General features: G+C 38.5%; 1 long non-coding RNA gene across 1 annotated transcript; it reads left to right on the top strand.

Annotated features, from left to right (window-relative positions):
• The first annotated feature begins 21490 nt into the window (after positions 1–21490).
• Positions 21491–22566, top strand: LOC131227154 (uncharacterized). The gene is made up of 2 exons (XR_009162083.1): positions 21491–21521; positions 22236–22566. It is a non-coding gene; the product is annotated as an uncharacterized LOC131227154 (long non-coding RNA).
• The last annotated feature ends 1608 nt before the right edge of the window (positions 22567–24174 follow it).

Genomic DNA, 24174 nt, shown 5'->3' with positions numbered 1-24174 from the left:
ATTTGATTTCCAAAAGGTATTTTCAAATTGAAACTTGGTTCAGGAAAAAATTGATTTAAATATATGAAATCTATCATGATATATGTGACATATCGACTTGATTATCCATGTGCATGAGCCCAAATTTAAGGCAAATCCAAAGCTCAAGTGGCCCACACCACGGGAAAGAGTGGGTTGAACACCCAATGTTAAAAACCTTTACGACCTACTCTTTCATGTGGTGTGAGCCACTTGAGCTTTGTATCCGCCTCAATTTTGAATTCATGCTTTTAAATTTATCCCACAAAATGGATGGATGGCGTGTCACATATATCATGGTGAGCCTCATATAAAATCCATACCCTCCTTAATTTTAATATTTTAAAAAATAAAAGGTTATTGTCAACGTAGAAAAAAACATAAAAATTATATTAAAAATTTAAAGAATAAACACCCCCCTAAATGTATGGGAATTTTACATATGTTTTATTCACAGGGTCTATCTACTTTAACGAATAATTTTAATTAATAAGCTCAAAAATGAGGCAGAGCTAATGCTCAAGTGAACCATGCATTAGGAAAATGTGAGGATTGAATGAATACTGAAAACCTCTCGAGCTACAAAAGTTTTGAATCAAACTGATATTTATATATTTTTTTTCCTTCATCAAGGTCTATACAGCCATATGAACAGGCCCTAGTAAGGCTTCGACAATGGAGTCATAATCACCATGTCTTCATGTGGTGTGGTCTACTTGAGTATCCTATTTGCTTTCTTTTCGAGCTCATGCCCTAAAATAACCTGTTAAAATAAATGGACAGCTTTGATAAAACACATATATTACGGTGGGCCCACAAATCTTTTGATAAGATTTATTGTCTTTAGAAAAGTTCTAGTGGGACGCAGATGGGTGAAATCCGACCTAACTAGAGTCGGACATGTCGTTTTAGCAAAGAACCCAAGAAGGAGACAAATCCATAGCACAAGTGGACTACACCGAAAAAACAGTGACAATGGCACCCACTGTTGAAACCTTCCCGGGGCTCACAGTCACATTTATTCATAAGGTCACATAGGCCTTAGATAAAGGAAAATAAATAAATATCAGCTTGTTCCGATTGTCCGTTGCCAGTAAAAAGTTTTCAATGGTAGGCATTTAATCTCTACTATTTCCTTTAGTGTGGACCACTTAAGCCTTCTACTTGCCTCCTTAGTGGGGTCATCACCTGAGATGATATTCCAAAATGGATGAACCCTGTGGATAAAACGCATACATTACGGTAGGCTCCACGGAACCCGTGCCTAGTCTGTCCGTCTCTAATCATATGCTGGTGGGGTAGTACTCGTTAGTCAATCCGCGTGAGTTCTGATCGGGGAGTACCCAATCCGCGTTAGAAATTAATGGACAGTTGAAGAAGAACGAAGACGGTTCATATTCAATGTACGCATCACATGTGCTCCACGAGATGAATAGACCATTCTGATTATGGCGCCGTTGAACATAAAAGGTGGGACCCACTGGTGTACGGCTTCGGTTTTATACACGTTCTGCGCAGGAAAACACAGCCTGCAAGTAGGATTGGGCTGGACTCGGATTCGGTAGTGATCTCTCCGGTACCGAGTGTGTCGGTGCTGTAGGCCAACTTGATGCATATACTACATCCATACCCCAGCTCATTTGTGGCATTATTACAAAAATGATACATATGTAAATCTCTGGTGAAAACACAGGAAAGTATGGTGATTGAACGCTAAACCCTACCGTGGGACGTTTGGCGTGTGGTATTAGGTGGGATAGAATTGCATTTGCTCCTTTGCGATTCTATCTATCATTTGGAGAGCATAAAAAAGGCCGGGTTGTGTGGGATAGAATTGCATTCAGTCTCGTGGAGTTGCATTTAGTCTAAGCTGGATTTTCATGATTTTTGAAATTCCCTACACATTTGGTCCCCACATTGATGCATGCATTTAATCATGACTTTCATTCATATGCACCATTTACCTATGACATTCTAATTATATGTCCATCCATACACACTGTTTGCATATGACATTCTGGTTATATATTTGCAAGTGAATTGCATTCATTTTGAATTTGGTCTGTTGATTACAAATCTATGATCTACCATATGATTTTGCTTAATCTAGGGTTTTCTCATAGCAAAAATATTGCCCTAAACATTGGATGGCATGGCTACAATGATGGTATTTTCAGACATACAATCATTGTGTAATAATGATGTTAATCTCATCTAATACATTTCAATACCATTCAATTCCAAGGGCCAAACACACCCTTAAAAACTTCCAAAGGTATATAAGTTTTGGATCAAATTGACATTTATGTTTTCCTTAAATCAGATCTAATCATCAGGTTGCCATGCAATTCGGCCTTAGAAAGTTTTTAATGGTGGCCGTTTAATTACAATAGCTTCTGATGGTATGGTCTACTTGGGATTTGGATCTGCCTCATTTTTTAGGTACACACCTCCAAGTGAGCCACAAAAAAAAAAAAAAACAAAGGACGCCATAGATAAAATACACACACTATGGTGGGCCCACAGCACCAACAACCTCGGTACTGGAGGGGTCACTACCGAATCCAAGTCTGCCCTTATCAGGGGTAGTTTCGTAATTATAAGATAAAAAGGGGGCGACTCTTGTAGGACTGAGCGTGCCTTAGCCACGTGAGCGAGATCTTCCGCTTTTACTTTTGGGAGCTGATACGGTAGATCCGAAAGTAGTGAACCACGGCACATCCATCTATCCCACACTACACACAACATGGTTCTGCAATAATCTGATCCGTCCATCTCCTGAAATATATTACAGATAGTCCAAACAAAAAATACTAAATAATAAATTCCATCCATACCTTCACTTTCTCATTCGACACATAGATCATAAATTACTTATTTTACAACCGTTAATCTTAAAGCCACCAATCAGAACCTCCTCCCATCCAATGGTTATTTTTAACTAAATCCAAATGAACGGTCCTGATTGACAGTTCCTTCACACGTGTGCTGAAGATAGATGTCTCCACGATATCAAGGTTACACAGACTCTAACGCATCATACCTCCTATGCTTTTCTGCTGCTTTTAGAAAGTAAGTCGTTTTTACATGAATTATTGGATATTTGTTTATTTGGATTCAGCCAATCGGCAGCCTTTGTTTTCCGTTCGCCGTCTGCGCAGAAGATTGCAGAAGATCTCATAGGAATTATTATCTTAATCATTAATAATGACGATTTTGCCCCTCTTTTCAAGGTCAAACAAGGTAGGGAGATGGAGAAAAAATAATTATACAGTATGTGCTGGAACAATCGAAATACCGTACACCCATCTCTATACAGAACACGTGGCATAATGATCTGTCAATCGGAACCATCCAAAAAATGGAAATTACTATAGATGGATATATTCACTTTCAAATTGAATTATGACCGTTAATTATTTTTTACCTCATTTTTAATTTTATTTTCATTGAGGAACGTATGTAATTGATGAATATATTTTTATTTTAATATTTATTTTGGAATATATAATGGGAGGAAATACATGGACGGTTCTGATTGATACATTAGCTGTCCATGTTTTATATAGAGAGATGGATCTACCTTAACCTTGTTTGTCCGGTTCTACCTTATCGTTTCCTCGGGAGAAGCTGTCACGTGAATGTTTTTACTAAATGACCATCATATCCCGTGTCCATGTTGGCTTCTCGTGGATCCATCTTCACTTTACAAAAATGCTCTTATTCGTGGATGTTAGCATGTAGGTTCATCTAGACCGTCCAGAAATTTTTAGTAACCTGTGGCTGCAGTGTATCGTGAAAACAATGCTTGATTGCATGATTTTAACCGTCTAATTGTGGCCATCGATGGGGTTGTAAAAGAAGAATGGTTCGATGGTCCAGATTGAGCCTTGATCAGCATGATCGATTCAGATTGCGTAGTGTAGCACACTGCACGGACTTGTACTGAAAAGCTCTGTGGGCCCAGAATGATGTGTGTGTTTTATCCATGCAGTCCATCCAGTTGGCCAACTCATTTTATGGTATTAGAAAAAAAAATTTAAAAAAATCCAAATCCGAGGTGGACCACACCACGAGAAACAATGGTAAATTCAACGCTCGCCGTTAAAATATGGACAAAAGGAATATAAAACTATCAGCTTGATTCAAAACTTATGTGGCCCCCAAAAATTTTGTAATGATAGGTATTCAATCACCAGTTTTCTATAGTGTGGTCCACCTGATCCGCTCATTTTTTTATTTTAATTAGGCAAAATAGACGGAACGCATGGATAAGTGGGGCCCACAACTTTTCCTACGTTTGAGAATATGAGTTCACGTTTGTGCATGCAAATGGGCCACGTATACTGGCAAATTATTCCACGTCAGGATGTGTAATGTGGAAACGGATTGGCTACTCCCCCTGCCACTAGCCCCCTGGTGGTGGTCGGTGCTCTGTGGGCCTCACCACGATGTATATGTTTCATCCATTCCGTTCATCCATTTTTAAAGATTATTTTAGGGATTTATTCCAAAAATTATAGGGATATAAATCTCAGGTAGACCACACCACAGGAAAACAATAGTGATTGGATATCCACCATTTAAATCCTCCTAAGGCCCACTGTACTGTTTATTTGACATCCAATCTGTTGATTAGGTCATACAGACCCAGATGAAGGGAAAAAACAAAGATCAGCTTAGATCCAAAACTTTTATGGCCCCTAAAAATTTTTAATGGTCTAAGTTCATTCAACACTGTTTCCCGTAATGTGGTCCACTTGAGATTGGGATATACCTCATTTATGGTCTCATGCAATAAAATAATCTAGAAAAATATATGGACAGCATGGATGAAACACACACATCATGGTGGGGCCCACAGAGCACCGACCACCAGCCATTTGCTGGTGGCAGGGGAGTAGCCAATCCGTTTCCGTGCAACGTTGGCTAGTGTACCACCACCAAGCTGGCTGATGTGTTGACGTAACCAAGTTCTGTGGGTCCCATCACGAGGTATGTCTTATCTCCAAACCGTCCGTTCATTTGGTGAGCTCTTTGTGAGGCTTGAGTCTAAAAATAAGATAGATCTACAGAGCAACTGAACCACACAGTAAAAAAACGTATGCCATTAAAACCCTTTTGGGATCACATAAGTTTTGGATCAATATAATATTTATTTTTTCCCTTCATCTAGATATACGTGACATTATTAACATGTTTATGGAAAATAAATATTATGTAGGCCTTATAAATGTTTTAACGTTACGGGGTGGTCAACTTGAGCTTTGGATAGAATTATTTTTTGAGCTTTGGATAGAATTATTTTTGTATAGATGTTCTAAAATGATGTCTTCAAATGGATGAACGGTGTAGATATAATAAATACATCACTGTGGGGCTATGTAACTTTGATCTCATCTAAACCGTTCATAAAAAAGCCCAACTCCGCATTTGCATGACACGTACTCACACCAGCCAGGTCGGTAGTGTATGGTACACCAGCCAATCTGCTTCCGTACAATGTTGCCTGCGAAATTGTAGCTTGAGAAACATACAAAGACGAGAGACTCGGACCCTTGATGTCCAAACCTAGGATGCCATTGTCCAAGCACGTCTTCTTTAGTGAAATTGTCTTCGTTGAAAGAAAAGGTGACAGCCTCTGAAAATTGCATAAAAATAGTCATGAAAAAAAGAAGCTTAAAACAACCTTATAGAAGACTTTCTCGTGATTTATCTTATCAACTTTACCTTTGGATGGAGAGTGATCAATCAAGCATATATGTTTCTTGTCTTCTCTATCTTAAGCAATAGTGTGGTCTCACCACTTGGGGTGCTAGGTCAGGTTAGGTTAGGTTGAAGATCAAACTCAGCCAACCTAGACCTTAGGAGGACCCAACCCATAACCTAATTTGACCCAATTTCCAATATAAGGTGCCTAACCTGATTCAAATATATGTCAATGTTTTTAAACTAATATACGTAGATTTCCTGTGCAAGGATGCTAGATGGGGCCCACTGCCATATTTTTGGGAAATCTACCCTGTTCATCCGTTTTGTGAGCTCATTTTAAGACATTCGACCAAAAATGAGGTTGATCCAAAACTCAAGTGGGACACACAAGAGGAGAAATTAGGGGAAAAGGACTATCGTTGAAAATTTCCTAGGCTCCACCTTGGTATTTATATGCCATCCAAACCATTTATAAGGTCATTACTATTGGGATGAAGTGAAAATATTAAAAAAAAAATAGCTTGATACAAAACTTTTATGGCCACAAGAATGTTTCAATAGTTCTCATTGAATCCCCACTTATTACACTTGAGTTTTGGATCTACCTTATTTTTGGTCTTATGTCCTAAAATGAGCTCGCAAAATGAGCAGATGGTGTGGATTTGCTACAAACATGTAGGTGGGCCCTACCTAACATCCTTGCCTAGGAACTTCTTGCAAAAGGCTTTAGTAGGAAATCCACGTCCCAAACTAACATGACTTGGCTTGAATTTAATCAACTAGAACCTAATCCAAATTTATATTAGGTGACTTTTTCAACCCGAATCCAAACTACTGACCTTGAGAACTCTATTCATCATGACGCGGACTCAGGTTGGGTCCATCAGGTTCAAGTTAACTTGAACCTAAGTTGTTGCCCTTGTCATCACCATTTAGACCATGATTGGAAATTATACAATAAGATTAATGATAGTGGAAATGCTGAAAAGTAAGCCAATTTAAAATTTATAGAAATGAAATTATTTCAAATGTGAAACCATGATCATCATCTTTATTGCATGAAAACACATGTATGAAAACACACATACGGACAAAGATGATGGCTACTAAAGATGTTTATTCTTGACCATGAGGGAGGAGAATACTATATACACAATAAGATTTCTAAATTTAGTAGACCAGGAATTCTAAATGTGACCAAATTTCTTTGGGGCTAAGGCTTGAGAGGATAGAGAAGTGTCTCAAACTAAAATTATACACTTATATTTTATAAACTTTCATCATAAAATTGTCCTAGTTAGAAAAACTAACCCAAATATTTCTTATATTATGGTGGCAATGAAGTATGTAGGCTTACCATACTCACGCTAATGAGAACTTAATCTACAACTTCCAATAAACCTAGTGTGAGACAATCCTCCTTTGGGGATGACATCGCACCAAATCACAAATGCACTAGAAATGATCTGTGCACATCGTAATTGCTTGTCCAATATCGTTTAATTTCATCACACTCAACCGGGCATTTTTATTCCATATGTGCACACGTATAAATTCCAACCTTCGATCGTAACATGCACTTGGCCACTTTCAATATTGAATGAATTTTGTCTTAGCTTGTTGAAAATATTAATATAAAAACATACAAATATATATATATATATATATATATATATATATAAAATTCATAATAAATTCCAACCATCAGTTTAATTCAATGTCTTAGATATGTCTCATATGTATCATCACCACTGTGCAATCATATATGATCTTTCTCTAACCCATCTCCGTAGCCTGATCTTGATTTGACCATTTTTCAGTGTGTTTTTCGTCCAATGTAGTCATGACCTTAAGAATGCACACCAAAGAGGCATTACATCATTTCGATATAACATAGAGTAATAGGGATAAAAAAGTCACTTATAAGAGTAGCATACTTGTATAACGATAAAATTGAAATTAATTCATCTCTTGTAGGTAATTGGTCTTGGACTCAATTCATATATAACAAATAATTAAGTATTTATTATCTATGCAATCATCATGCGAGATCCATCATATCAATCAATGGTCCATCATTACTGTAATATATAGGCATATACAATTTGGTTGAGTACGGAATGTTGGAATTGTCCTGAAAAACCCATGTCCAGTTGCTCTTTTAGATCTTGTTTCCCTTTAACCTAGTTTATACATTGTTTATTAATATCACATGATTATTATATGTGGACATGTTTATTATTATTCATTTGAGTTTTCGAGGTATAGCCTCTGAGTCCTTAGGCATTGGTCAGATCGACCAAATGCCAAGGGAAGATGTGGTACATGGATATCAATGCCTTGACCATGACTATAAAAGTACCAATAGTTACTTTTTGTTTTTCATTAATAGTTATCTAAAAGATGGACAATATCTATCATTAAGCCTAACTTATTGTCGATGAGCCTTTGCCCTGCCCCACACAAGTATACGTTTGAGCTATGGATGATATGCGCAGTTGGATCTTTGGTTACTCACATTAGCGGGATCGCTTGCAAGTTTCTAAATTGGAAGGCTATCATGTTTAGGTTAAAATGATAGTTATGGATTTGCACTAGCTCCATTCATATCCTTAGACCTAAGGATGTGTGACGAGGTGGCTTGATAGTAGGTGCTTTAACATAATTTATAAGGTCACTACATAACTATTGAAAGTTGGTGATAATGAGTATTTTCATTAAGTCCATTAAGGACCACATGATCCAACATGGCATCCATTTAGTTTACCTAAGAATTCATGTTAGTGAGATGATCTCAAGGTCTGAATCATTTATCAGATGTTTGAAAGGCTGGGCAATATCTTACGTTTTCTAATTGTTAAAAAAATAATAATAATAGAAACTTCAACTATGGAACTTTGAGTTTTAATCGTTAATTTGTTTCAAATCAAGCTTAATGGACAATCAATTATTAAGATCTGATGGTCCATGCCTTGGGTGGCATGGGATTCATCTAATGATGGATAACACGGATAGTGAAAGAAATAGATGATTATGGTGCATGGATTATGAAGGTAAATGGACCTCCTTCATAATAGGGTACACAAAGACTTTTTGGAGTCGTGGAGCAACATAACATTGGATTCTCTAAAAATCGTAAACATCACTTATAAGATCCTATCATATGAGGGATTTTATAGAGATAGCCCTAAGACACCTAAACCCTTTAGACGTCCCCACCTTTTGAGAGAGAGAGAGAGAGAGAGAGAGAGGAAAATAGATGATTTTAATTCTCTTTTTCACCCCTACAAGAGATAGAGATGTGGGTTCTCCTCCTCCTAAACTTATAATAGATTGGGGAGAAACTCTGTACCCTAAGAGATCGTCAGTGGTAGAAACGAGTGGATTGATCCATACTTAGGTTTGATAATAACATTATTTTCACTTATTGAACAAGGTTTAATTTATAAATGAAAATTATAAGATTAAAATCTAATCTACAACATAAAAATATTTTCTAAAAGTTCTATTTCACATCATTTTTCTCCCTTAGACATTAACAAGTGGTATCAAAGCCACCCGTTTCATGATCAATTGTCTATTTCCTCCTGAAATCACAATTGTTGTGAACCCGTTGTTTGTGCAGATCGGCTAAGATGAAATACCATGTAAAGTTTCATAGTCTAAAATTTTAACTCAAATAAATGGACAAGCAGTTTAGAAGATATATGATTTTAAATGTAATCATATCGCCACCTATCGAAATTGGAGGCATGATTGTTTATGGATATAAGGGCTGATTTAATCAACTTTATTTCATTAAATGTGATTTATTGTGGTTTATATGATGAATGGTGAACTAGATAATGATTGTGACTTTGATTTTTATACCCTTCAAGAAATCCATGTTTATGTACAATTGTATAGAGATGGTGATTTTTAGGCCATTCTTGAGTTATACTTTTTTTTTTTTTTTTTTCCCTTTCTCGATAGGATCATAGATTTCAACTTGTTAAGCATCTTAAAAGGCCTAGATTCATTGGGCTTGGATGTGTGTGTGTGTGTGTGTGTACAACACTTTCTCCTGATTTATCTGATCAACTTTACCTTGGGACGAAGAGTGACCAATCAAGCTTATATGTCCCTTGTCTTCTCTATCTTAAGCAATAGTGTGGTATTACCACTGGGGTGCTAGGTTAGGTCAAGTTGAAGATCAAACTCAGCCAACCCTAGACCCTATGAGGACCTAACTCATAACCTAATTTGACCCAATTTCCAATATAAGGTGGCTAACCTGACCCAATTACTTAATATTCAACCCAACCTGATCCAAATATATGTCATTATTTCTAAACTAATGGACGCAGATTTCCTGTGCAAGGATGCTAGGTGGGGCCCACCACCATATTTGTGGGAAATCTACCCAGTTCATCCGTTTTGCGAGCTCATTTTAAGACATTCGACCAAAAATGAGGTGGATCCAAAACTCAAGTGGGCCACACAAGAGGGGAAATTGGGGAAAAATGACATTTGTTGAAAATTTCCTAGGCTCCACCTTGGTATTTATATGCCATCCAAACCGTTTATAAGGTCATTACTATTGGGATGAAGTGAATATATATATATATATATATATATAGCTTGATACAAAACTTTTATGGCCACAAGAATGTTTCAACGGTTTTCACTGAATCCCCACTTTTTCCACTTGAGTTTTAGATCTACCTTATTTTTGGTCTTATGTCCTAACATGAGCTCGCAAAATGAACGGATAGTGTAGATTTGCCACAAAGATTAGGTGGGCCCCACCTAACATCCTTGCCAAGGAACTTCTTGCAAAAGGCTTTAGCAGGAAATCCATGTCCCAAACTAACATGACTTGGCCTGAATTTGATCAACTAGAACCCAATCCGAATTTATAGTAGGTGGCCTTTCAACATGAATCCAAACTAATGACCTTGAGAACCCTAGTCATCACGACGCGAACTTGGGTTGGGTCCATCGGGTTCAAGTTAACTTGAACCTAAGTTGTAGCCCTTGTCATCACCATTTAGACCATGATTGGAAATTATATAATGAGATTAATGATAGTGGGAATGCTGAAAAGTAAGCCAATTTAAAATTTATAGAAATGAAATTATTTCAAATGTGAAACCATGATCATCATCTTTATTGCATGAAAACACACACAAGGACGAAGATGAAGGCTATTAAAGATGCTTATTCTTGACCATGAGGGAGGAGAATACTATATACATAATGAGATTTCTAAATTTAGTAGACTAGGAATTCTAAATGTGACCAAATTTCTTTGGAGCTAAGGCTTGAGAGGATAGAGAAGTGTCTCAAACCAAAATTATACACCTATATTTTATAAACTTTCATCATAAAAATGTCCTAGTTAGAAAAACTAACCTGAATATTTCTTATATTATGGTGGCAATGAAGTATGTAGGCTTACCATACCTACTCTAATGAGAACTTAATCTACACCTTCCAATAAACCTAGCATGAGACAATCCTCCTTAGGGGATGGCATCACACCAAATCACAAATGCACTAGAAATGATTTGTGCACAACGTAATTGCTTGTCCGATGCTGTTTAATTTCATCACACTCAATGGAGCATTTTTATTCCATATATGCACATGCATAAATTCCAGGCTTTGGTGGTAACATGCACTTAGCCACTTTCAATATTGAATGAATTTTGTCTTGCCAAATTTGATTAATCAAAGCCTATTGAAAATATTAATATAAAAACATACAAATATTAAAAAAAATTAATTCATAATAAATTCCAACCGTCGGTTTAATCCAATGCCTTAGATATGTCTCATATGTATCATCACCACTGTGCAATCATATATGATCTTTCTCTAACCCATCTCCGTAGCCTGATCTTAATTTGACCATTTTTCTTTGTGTTTTTCATCCAATGTAGTCATGACCTTAAGAATGCACGCCAAAGAAGCATTACATCATTTTGATATAGCGTAGAGTAATAAGGATAAAAAAGTCAATTATGAGAGTAGCATACTTGCATAACGACAAAATTGGAATTAATTCATCTCTTGTAGGTAATTGGTCTTGGACTCAATTCATACATAACAAATAATTAAGTATTTATTATATATGCAATCATCATGCGAGATCCATCATATCAATCAATGGTCCACATTACTGTAATATATAGGCATATACAATTTGGTTGAGTACGGAATGTTGGAATTGTCCTGAAAAACCCATGTTTATTTGCTCTTTTAGATCTTGTTTCCCTTTGACCTACTTTATACATTGTTTATTAATATCGCATGATTATTATATGTGGACATGTTTATTATTATTCATTTGGGTTTCCGAGGTATAACTTCTGAGTCCTTAGGCATTGGTCAAATTGGCCAAATGCCAAGGAGAGATGTGGTACATGGATATCAATGCCTTGACCATGACTATAAAAGTACTAATAGTTACTTTTTATTTTTCATTAATGGTTATCTAAAAGATGGACAATATCTATCATTAAGCTTGACTTACTGTCAATGATCCTTTGCCCTAACCTACACAAGTATACGTTTGAGCTATGGATGACATGCACAGTTGGATCTTTGGTCACTCACATTAGCGGGATCGCTTGCAAGTTTCTAAATTGGAAGGCTATCTTGTTTAGGTTAAAATGATAGTTATGGATTTGCAATAGCTCCATTAGACATGAGGATGTGTGACGAGGTAGCTTGATAGTAGGTGCTTCAGCTTAATTTATAAGGTCACTACATGGCCATTGAAAGTTGGTGATATTGAGTATTTTCATCAAGTCCATTAAGGACCACATGATCCAACATGACATCCATTTAGTTTACCTAAGAATTCATGTTAGCGAGATGATCTCAAGACCTGAATCATTTATTTGATGTTTGAAAGGCTGGGCAATACCTTCCGTTTTCTAATTGTTATTTATTTATTTAAATTATAGAAACTTCAACTATGGAACTTTGAGTTTTAACCGCTAATTTGTTTCAAATCAAGCTTAATATTGGACAATCAATTATTAAGATCTGATGGTCCATGATTTGGGTGGCATGAAATTCATCTAATGATGGATAACATGGATAGTGAAAGAAATAAATGATTATTATGAAAGTAAATGGACCTATTTCATAATAGGGTACACAAAGACGTTTTGGAGCCATAGAGTAACATAACATTGGATTCTCCAAAAATCGTAAACATCGCTTATAAGATCCTATTATATGAGGGATTTTAGAGAGATAGCCCTAAGACACCTAAACCTTTTAAACGTCCCCACCTTTTAAGAGAGAGAAAGAGAGAGAGAGAGAGAGGAAAACAGATGATTCTAATTCTCTTTTTTACCCCTTAATATAGATAGAGATGTGGGTTCTCCTCCTCCTAAACTTATAATAGATTGGGGAGAGATTCTCCACCTTAAGAGATCGTCAGTGGTAAAAACAAGTGGATTGATCCATACTTAGATTTGATAATAACATTATTTTTACTTGTTGAATATGGTTTAATTTATAAATAAAAATTATAAGATTAAAATCTAATCTAAAACATAAAAATATTTTCTAAAAGTTCTATTTCACATCATTTATCACCCTTAGACATTAACAAGTGGTATCAAAGCCACTCGTTTCATGATCAATTGTCTATTTCCTTCTGAAAACATAATTGTTGTGAACCCATTGTTTGTGCAGATTGACTAAGATGAAATACCTTGTAAAGTTTTATAGTGTAAAATTTTAACTCAAATAAATGGACAAGCAGTTTAGAAGATATATGGTTTTCAATGTAATCGTATCGTCACCTATCGAAATTGGAGGTATGATTGTTTATGGACATAAGAACTGATTTAATCAACTTTATTTCATTGAATGTGATTTATTGTGGTTTATATGATGAATGGTGAACTGGATAATGATTGTGACTTTGGTTTTTATACCCTTCAAGAAATTCATGTTTATGTACAATTGTATAGAGATGGTGATTTTTAGGCCATTCTTGAGTTATACTTTTTTTATTTCTTTCTTGATAGGATCATAGATTTCAACTTGTTAAACATCTTAGAAGGCCTAGATTCATTGGGCTTGGATGTGTGTGTGTAGCATCGTGGACACCTTCGAAGAATTACATATCAAATTTGGCCTCAATAAAAAAGTGCTACAAGAATAGGAGATTAGATAATTCCAATCCTGAATGGATGGCCAATGTGGGGCCTATGCTTAAGGCGATGTGATGTTGTCCCTCTCCCAGCTGATTAGAGTGTCCATAAGGGGTGGGTGGGAGAAGGGTGATGTCATGGTGACATCACTCTCTTTTCCCATAAGCTTCATTCTAGTATCTCCCTCCTCTGATTAAGCCACTCAATACTTTTCATTTTAAAATTTCTGAAATCTAATTATTTTAGTTATTCAAATATGTCCAAATAGAAAATATTGAATCTTTGAAAATTTTAGTTTTGAAAATTATAAAAATAATTGCCCTTGATGTCCCATTCAATCATGGCTATTAATGTGTACTTTTGTGTGATGGTGGACCACGTTTTGGTAGCCTTCTTGATTTGTTGTCCACAAGTTTGGAACATGTGGAGCCACCCACGCATCATAGGTGGCGGCACCACATGTCCATCCCATGTGGTGGTGTGGTGCCTTTATCTCAATGAGCATGCTTACATGATCACACGATCTCGACCATCAAAATTAGATTTCCTTTTGATCGTGTGGTTATAAGCTTAGCCACACTACACGAATTAATAAGATGATGATCGAACGCTGGGTACTACATTGGATGGATGCCCGATCATTTGTTTTTTCCGCGGACATTGCGTGATTTGAATGATAACAATGCGTTGAGCTTACTCAGATTGGATCTCACTTGATTTGGGTCAGAATGACAAAAAATTTAAAGTGGAAGCTTTATTTCATATTATTTATCATCTTAATGGTTTGGATCCGATGTGTGATTATTAGATCTATCCTTGATTTAATATGGACGGTCAATTCCATTTTGGATGAATCTCACTCATTTAAGATCGAATTAGGATGAAAATTGATATATAGCCCAATGGTGATGTGATAAACACATACAATGGTTTGGATTTCTTAATGTGAGACCCGATCATGGGTTTTTGATAAATTAACCCTTAGTCGTACATATGGTGATGTTTACGCGGTCCTTGTGACCTTGCATGTTTAACCTCTCACATGCTATTTGAGTTGTATCCCAAGGCCTCATAAACATTGAGGGTGCCCTAGTTTTATGCATGGATGCACGGCGCAATGCACAAGGGAGAACAAGACAGTCCGAACAAATGCTTTATAGTTCATATATATGGTTATGGTACATGGTATGGTAAATGTAATTACGGTCTAATGTTATTTTCTCACATTAAGGGTGTTGTACTGGCGTGCCTATCATTTAGGCCCCAATATCATGGGCTTTGTGCCCATGAATCTTTACTCCTTTTTGGCAATGAGAGTGGATACATTTAGGGGTTCCTAGTGTTATGCTCTAATATCTTATTATCTAAAAACTTTGTTCCCTAAAATAAGGTGCACTATGTCCACATAATAACTAACACACATGCATGAGATTATCTGACTCGTTAAAGCTTGTTTAGTCAATTCCTAACACCATGGGCCATTAATTATGCCTTACACCGGTGTTAAACCGCGGTAGATATGATCTTAAGATTACTGAATCCATGTTGTCATTTTTTTTAGTATACCTAACTTGTGTATGAGACTAACTATGACTTGTTTATGTGACTAGTTATTTCTCTACATCATTAGATACTTGATGCATAGATACTGGGGTAATCGTACACATGTGCAATTACCTACAGTTCATGACTAAGGTCAAGATGCCATGGGAGGATGAAATGTATGTGTACATGGAGTTGGATAACAAAATTAGAGGGGAGGCTATGTTGAGAATTGTTATTGAATCTATGTACAAAAATAAATCCTATGTAATTGCCTATATAACCTTAACATCATGAGAAATCTCATCTCTATATCTAGACGATGAAATCAGAGATATTTCTTTATGTTTGAGGAAGCTGTTCAAATTAAATGTACGAATACAATCTTGACGACTAGTATTCTAGTAAATGGACTATCTTATTTCCTACTACCCTAGCACATACGGGTAGGTAGAACCTATAATTGCTTCATCAATAGGAACTAGGAAGAGAGCAAGGGAAGATGATAAATCTCTCTACCTTTGGCATGGGCAATTGGGTCATTGTAACACCCTGAAATTTGAGGGTCGTGCATACACTCGACTCCTAATTTCTCGAGTGCCACTTATAACCAAGTTTTAATATTTTGCATATAATCCAGTTTAATGAGCAGCATGAAATTGACTAGAACATAAACTACAATCACAACTGGTTTACTGAAATGAAAGCGACTAATGTATACGAGTCTACAAAAAATATCAACGGGCCGCACAAGGTGTCGCCCGACAAAATACAAAAAATGAGATGTCCAAAAGAATATTGCACTGAGTCTACTACTCAACAATCCCATAGTTAGCCCGCTCGATCTACGGTGACCCGCCCATAAGCTGGAAGTAGGATACCTCGTCCTCCTCGTCTAGGCTCACATCGCTCGGCTCGTCAAGCTCAGCATCATCTGCATCTACTGAAGAGTTTGGTTGGTGTTTTAAAACACCATCCTAGTGTGAGAGTGAGTGATCAACTCAGTGGATGTCATTAGCCTTAAGTTACATCAAATATAAATTATATGATGAATTTAATGAAAAACATATATTCACAAATCTCTAACTAATCTTCTAATCTTGTTAATGCATATGCATAAATTATGGTATGATGCATGACCTCGCAACAACACTCCCTCGAGAGACTTCGTCTAACGATCGTGTATGACCAACATTCCCTCATTGCGATCTCAACTGCCGAGTCGCCAACCTAACTAATGCGATGCAATTGTGAACGTGTTAGTTGAGTTTTTAGTTAAGTCTGTTCATCCAGTAGATTGAGGAAATTGGTACACCCTTACGGCATCAATTCCCTCAATCATTTGCGAGGCCAAGGCCCCTCAATGTGCCAGACCAGGACCCCGCAATCCTTGATTCTATCGGGGTCCCCATCCCCGATTTCAAGCACATGGGGAGTGCTGAAAAGCAGGATGGCTTGCGGTCACTACGGGGAGGCTCGTTACCCCAGCATAAGCTGACATCTAGGACATAGTGTCCCATTCCACCATGCCCGACTCACGAGACAGTGAATCAGATTCTAATAATTATCAGTGGGCTTCAGTGGGCGAAGGGTGTTCCAGGTTCCAAACAGGTGTGAGTAGGCATGATTAATAAACATGGTTGGTCAGTCAGTGGACTAGATCGTCCAAGTTCATGCGAGCACGTAACGCATGACATCGGGTGTAAGCAACCCATGTAGTCCCACTACTGTCGCCCATTCACATCCGCCCAAATCAGTCAGTCTAGTCTAGTCATAGGATGGTCCAACCAACGGAACCACCTTCACAAATTTCGATTTCCTGACCAAACTAGAAAATGGGTTGTATTCAATAACACTTCTAGCAATTATGAGTACAGGTATAATCATGCGTACAATACATCTAGCATAAAATTTTAGGATGTTAAAATAAATACAACTACTCTTAGTATCATAAGTTAGACGTGTGTGTGTGGTGCTGAATTACTTAAGAGTCCAAGGACAACACATCTCTCATGGTACAAAAATACAGCAAGAAATGATGCAATCATACATGCTACAAGGAAGATCATGCAAAAATCAGATGTGATAAAGAACATACAACACCAATTTCATGCCCAAACATGTTGAAGACCAATTGAATAAAAATTTATTGTTACAAGCAACTTGGTGGGCCCATCATGTAGGTTCTTAGCTAGAGTTTCCCTAAATCACTCATACACATCATTCTAACATTCATAATCATTAAATTTATTATAAAATTGGTACTTGGTCATCTAAGGATAATGGTCTGCACCTATGGATCGTTGAGAGCTTACGGAAACGACCTAGGGGCGCCGAACTCGTGGGTCGATTTGCTGAGGTTCTGAGTCAAATGCATCCACATGTTAGGATACATGCAATGACCTAACTTGATAAAATGAATTTATGGGAAAGATGGGCGATTACCTCTAAATTAGTTGAGATTTATTTTCGTGGTTATAGATGTGAGATCCCTTGGGAAAAAGGAAGGAGATTCTTCAAGGCCGAAGTCCCTTGGGCCCCACCTTCTTCTACACTCTCTTTCTCTCTCTTCTTTCTCCTTTCTTTCTCTCTTCTCTCTCTTGTTACTGGAATAGCTGTGGGAATGGGTGCTTAAGGATCTTATATCCTGAATTTTTGGGTCAAATGCCTTAAGTTTTATTAATTCCCTTCAATGGCCTTGTGGGATCCCTCTTTGGCTGCTGGGGCTGCCGTGTCACCCCCTGGCCACCAAATTTGTAGTGTAGGTGCCCCATGGCCCGATGAAGGGCTGTGTAAAATTTGAAGTTAAACGGATGCGAGGTTTTATCATATGGGTCTAATCTTTAAATGGCCTTGTGGGGTCCATTTTTGGTTGTTGGGGCTGCTTTGATGATCCCCTGGCCACGAAATTAGTAGGATAGGTGTCGCATGGCTCGATGAAGGGCCGTACAAAATTTGAAGGCAAACGGATGCGGGGTTTTACCATAAGGACTGATTTGCGATCAACGGTCACCGTTCCACGATCGGGGTTTAGAATTTGTGGACGAGTGTAGAGAAATGTTTTCAGCCTTCACCGTAAATTTAGAAGAGATCCGACGACTGGAATACTTCATATCTTTGTTTCAAGCAAGAGGGCCAATGATTTATAATCCTAAACTTTAGGCTAAGGATGGGGCAAGTCGCACTTGGCAAGTGCCGACTGGATAGTACGGATATTTCATTTCCGGGCACCTTCTGGGTCCGTAATTCGTGTCGGACCACAAGCTTAGTGAGGTCCACGGTCTCCCCAAGTTTTAAATTTTTCTGACTTTCCTTGGCCGTTGCACGGCTTGTACAGACAGTTGCCAAGTATAATCAGGCGAATCGGCTTTACGGCTCGCACATGGTCCAACTATAATCAAACTCGACCACATTAATGGGACAACCCGGATTAATTTGTTAGTGGTATCCCTCACACGAACGGTTTAATCGAGCGGTCCTGTGGTAGTTCTGACGTGGACGCTTTAGGACATTGTTCTGGTTGGGCCGGGTGTTACAATTTACCCCCTTTATAAATAAATTTCTTCCTCAAAATTTTTATGCCTATTCGAATTGCTGGAGCAGGCTTGAGTAATGCTTGCGGACTTCTGCTTCCATTTCATAAGTGACCTCCTCTTCATCGTGGTGCATCCACAACACATTGACTAATGGAATGACCTTGTTGTGTAGCACTTGCTCCTTCCCATCTAGTATATGAGTGAGTCGGAGGATATATGTGGCGTTTTCCTTGAGCTCCACATGTTCCCACTTGATGATGTGCGAAGGGTCGGGGACGTACTTTTTTAACATTGAAACATGAAAGACGTTGTGCATTCCAGCGAGTGGCGTGGGTAGGGCTAGGCAATAAGCAACTGGAGCCACATGGTCTAGGATTTAAAAGGGCCCAATAAATCGTGGCGTGAGCTTCCCCTTCTTGTGGAAGCGTACAACTCCCTTCATTGGTGAAATCTTGAGAAATACGTGGTCCCCTGCTTCAAATTCGAAGTCTCTCCGCCTGGTGTCGGCATAACTTTTCTATCTGTTGTAGGCCGTTAAGAGGCGGCGTCAGATAATCTGAATCTTCTCAGTCGTCATTCGCACAAAGTCCGGCCCTAGCAAGCTTTTCTTGCCAATTTCTAGAATACACTCCGCCCACTAAATCATTATTCTTTAATCCTAAAGATCAGCAAAGAAACAAGATGAGAGAGTCCCCATATATTCCGGTTCCCCATGCATTGTAGGAGCTTTTTTACCAACTATATGACAGTACATATAGCACAGCTGGTGTAGAAGGTTTAAGGACATTAAATAGCCTGAAAAGAGTCCAGATTTTGCCATACCTCTCAGCATACTGGTCATGAGTATTTGCTGGTGTACAGCGGACTGTACAGACTCTTTAAGCTGTGCAATTGCATATATAGGCCTTGAAACGTGGCTTGTATGCTTGTGTATAGATCCTTAAAGAAGCCACCGATTGGTCCCTTAGGACCATTTAATGCCATCTTACATGAGATCCATCTTGACCACCTACATGTGATATCTGGCCCAGACGTATCACCCTCCTTACAGGACCCATCTCTGATCTTCTTTTGTTTTTTTGAAAGATGAACTTTATTAGGCCAACGCCAAAAACAAGCAGACCAAAACAAGCTTTTGTTTAATAATTGCAAAAGCATCGGTTATTCCTCTCTCCCCAAATGGACCAAAGAACCACGAGAAGAATCAACCTCCACTTCTTCCGACCTAAACATCCCCCATCCGCTCCATGCCAAGCGTCCAAGAGATCTTCCATAGATAGGAGCATCACTCGATCGAGATCTTCCAAGACTCCAAACCAATACTTGCAGGAAAAGAACAATGCAAAAACAAATGGTCTATTGATTCTGCATGTTGCTTGCATAACAAGCACATATTTAGAAGTATCATCCCCCTTTTCTGAAGGTTATCTATCGTAAGAACTTGACCTCTCCCTACTAGCCAAGCGAACACCGCGACCTCCAAACATCCAAACTGCTCCTGTAAGACATCCATACACTGGGTCTTTCGGAGCCGAAAGGGAGTCATAGAGGGAACAAACGGAGGAGGATCCTGACGCACTAAGGTTCCAAACCAGCGAGTCTTCCGCTTTTGGGGATAACGAAGTTCCCTGCAAGCGAGACAGCAAGTTAGCTAAGCTCTCAATTTCGTTATCCCGCAAGTTCCTCCTAAAATGAGGCAAACATATCCAAACTCCCCCATTTAAAACAAAGCAAGAGGCTACTGATGCTCGCAAGTCAGAACATAAGGAAGTGAGATCCGAGAAAGCATCTGAAAGTGGTTTATCCCCACCTAGTCTGATCTTTGTTGCACATGACCAAACAATCATCTCTGATCTTTGTTGCACATGACCGAACAATCTCGTTGGAACTACTACTACACTGCTTTGGATGATGTTATTCTTATTTCTATCCTTGTCCTCCCACACATTCATTTTAAGAGTCTCATCTCTGCCTATGCTGCCTTCGAATAACCAAACAATTTGCCCCATGTAGCACTAGAGGCCGAGTTCCCTATTTGTTATGAATAAGAACTTCCCTATTCAGAACTTAGTTTGTAGATGTGGGGCTCATAGTTGGTCTATCCAAGCCCTTGATTTGAAGGCCCTCATCATGGATGGACCCTTCCCCAAAATCTCCTAAATTGGAAGATCGTAGCCATCATCTTTCCTCCATTGAATGTGGTTTGTTCGTGCATTTCCTTTTAATCATGTATTTGCATGCCAACAATGGGAAGGATTGGAGTTGAGCAATTGAGAGGATATTCTGGGAATGGTACGTCCATGACGAGGGCCACCAGATAAATGGCTTGGATGGACCAGCCATCGGCCCCACATGTACAAACTAAGTTTGGAACGAATACAGAACTTAGCTTCTATAGCACAGTAAGTTTCATGGGCATGCGACAATCACATAACACCCTAGAGGCACTTCATCCACCATGCTCTAATTCTATGGAAAATCCTTGTTGATTTCCTCATCCTCTTTAATTGTAGAGATAAGTTAATGAATATGATCCCGGGCGTAGTTGAAAACGGTAAGTTGCAAGTTTTGCACTCCCAAGTTCATTTCTACCTTACTGCAATTTTTGTTAAATGTCATTGAATTCACATTCAAATGTATCGAATTCACATACATGTTTGATTTTATGTTTGGACACAGATTGCAACTAATTTGTGAGAAATTGGGAAATTTTGATTTTTTTTCGATTTTCCATAATTCAGCCCATCTCCTCCAAATCTCGAAATCGAAGCTTTCAATTTATGATTTTTCATATAAAACATGAAAATAATGGATTTGTAATAATTTGACACTAATTTAATATGATTTACAGGAAGAAAAAAAAAATGATTGAAAGTCGAAAATGCTTACCAGATTGAACATGTGAGATATATCCCACTACTTGTGCGTTTTGTATCGCGCACAAGTAGGATACAAGATATATTGTGGGATATATCGGCCGATGTTGTCGATACTTAAAACATTGCACTTAAGTTTGATTGGTACACGACGATCACATAAAACTCTAGATGCACATCTCAACTTTGTCCACCCAGTCGAAATTCTCTCAGTAACATCCGTCTTACTCTCTCCAGTCTTATGAATTATCAACCAATATGTCAAAAATGCTCATTTTGGGTTACTTGTTGGTCAAGCACACGGTATCCTTCGCATTCTGCTCCCCATCCCTCTACACATGTACCATATTGAATTGGGTTTTATATTTTATTTTGAGTGCCTTTATATGCAGGCATTGTTTCCGGTATCGCACCGTCCGTGCTGGTTGCCCTGCAAGATGGAGATGATGTAACGGTGATGGATCTGTCGGAATTTGTAAAGGTTGTCATCAACTAGACAGGTGTGACTCATAAGGATCTGTTGGAATTTGTAGAAATTATCAACAGCTAGACAGATGTGACTTTTAGTTAGATTTCTCATTGTAGATTGGGCTTGCTAGTTAGACTGAGGAGATTTGTACTTAGTAGATTGAGATTTCTTAGATATGGAATTTTGTAACTCTTGAGATTGAGCAGGATAAAAACGCCCAGTAATACATGGTGCAGTGAGAGTACTTTTGGCCCCTAGTGTTGTATGTATATTAAGTGTGCCTCTCTCTCTCTCTCTCTCCCGTCGTCCTTCACCCCTCCCTTCCAGACCTGGTTTAATCAGGGTTGGATCTTGTCGTGACAGTGTGTATTTGGAATCCAACCTGTACAGAGGGATCGCCCAGCCATGAAATTTGAACCGCCGAAAACTCAAGTTGATCCAACCATCACTTATGACACCTCATGAATTTGGAGGTTTTTTGGATGGTTGTCCATTGTTTTCTAAAGGTGGGACCCACCGTGTTGTGAATATGCCCGTCAATCCGTGAGTCATCAATTATGTAAAACCCACGCAAAATGACGGGATGCCCGAAAATCAGGTGTATAAAATTATTAGGTGAGCCATGGCATTGAAAACAATGGACAACTATCCAAAAACCTCCAAATTTGCGTGGTGGCCCGTTTGATTCGTAGATCTTTCTGATTTTGGAGGGTGTCCAGGTTAGACGGTGGGTTGACCCAGCTGGACAGGTTAGATGCCATAAACACAACCTGGTGGGCCCGACAGATGGATGGAGATGGAGAGTGTTGGCATTGTTAAACTTCATTTTGTTTAAATCAGGAATTTAGGTGGCCCACATTTTTCAAACAGTATACACTAATTTTCTATGGTTTGGCAATCCAGACCATTTGTATGTCGAGCCCATGGTGGAAAGGAGAATGCCCCAAAAATCTCTTAGAATCGAAGATTTCAATTGACCAATATTTGGACTTTTTTCATGTGAGAGTTTTGATCCAACAGTGCCTAGTCGAGTTGGCTGGGGCCCACCTTGATGTGCCAGAGATCTGAACCGTACATCTTCGGCAGTGCTGTGTCCAAGAAATGGGACGCCCCAAAATTGGAAGTGATTTGCATGTGGCTGGGTTCCAAGAATCCCCTGTAATCTCTCAAGTGGTGCATTGAAAATGTGCTGTAGGTGCGCATTATCAGATGTGGGCCCATATGATTTTGGTGATTCCCTGCATAAAGTGATGATTTTACTTGTTTCAATGTGGGCCTCTTATCCGACACACAAACGCCGTCCATCTCATGTTTCATTGTGCCATGTCAGGGGTTATAAAACCACTAATCCCACCCGAGTTCTGGTGGGCCCCACACAGAAACCAACATGGCATCCCCTCTCCATTGTTTCCTGTAGTGGGCCTGCCTGAGTTATGAATCTGGTTGGTTTTGGGACATGGGCCTAATAGCATGGGGTGCTGTTGGGGGCTATTGCACAAAACCTTAGGATCTAGCCTCCCAAAACAAACTAGAATTATGGGATAATAAAGCAATGAAATAAATCAAAGCATAAACCACACAATACAAGAGATTTTTATGTGGAAAACCCTCAAAGAGGTAAAAACCACGGGACCTCGTCCAGATCAATAATCCACTATAAAGTAGAACGTTACAACTTTCTTCACTCACGCAGGAGTGGATAAACAATAAGAGAAACAAAGAAAACGGAGAGATCTCACCGATTATGAGGACGTGGAAGTGCTGAGATATGGTAGATCACTTCTACGAGCATAGCCTCCCTTCCACAAGCTTCCTCTCTCTCTCTCTCTTACACCTTTGATAGCCCTAAGCCCTCCTAAAAA

Source organism: Magnolia sinica, chromosome 15, assembly GCF_029962835.1.
Source record: "Magnolia sinica isolate HGM2019 chromosome 15, MsV1, whole genome shotgun sequence".
NCBI classification, from domain to species: Eukaryota; Viridiplantae; Streptophyta; class Magnoliopsida; order Magnoliales; family Magnoliaceae; genus Magnolia; species Magnolia sinica.
The sequence above is the reverse complement of the archived record's forward strand: the minus strand, read 5'-3'. Positions and strand labels throughout refer to the sequence as shown.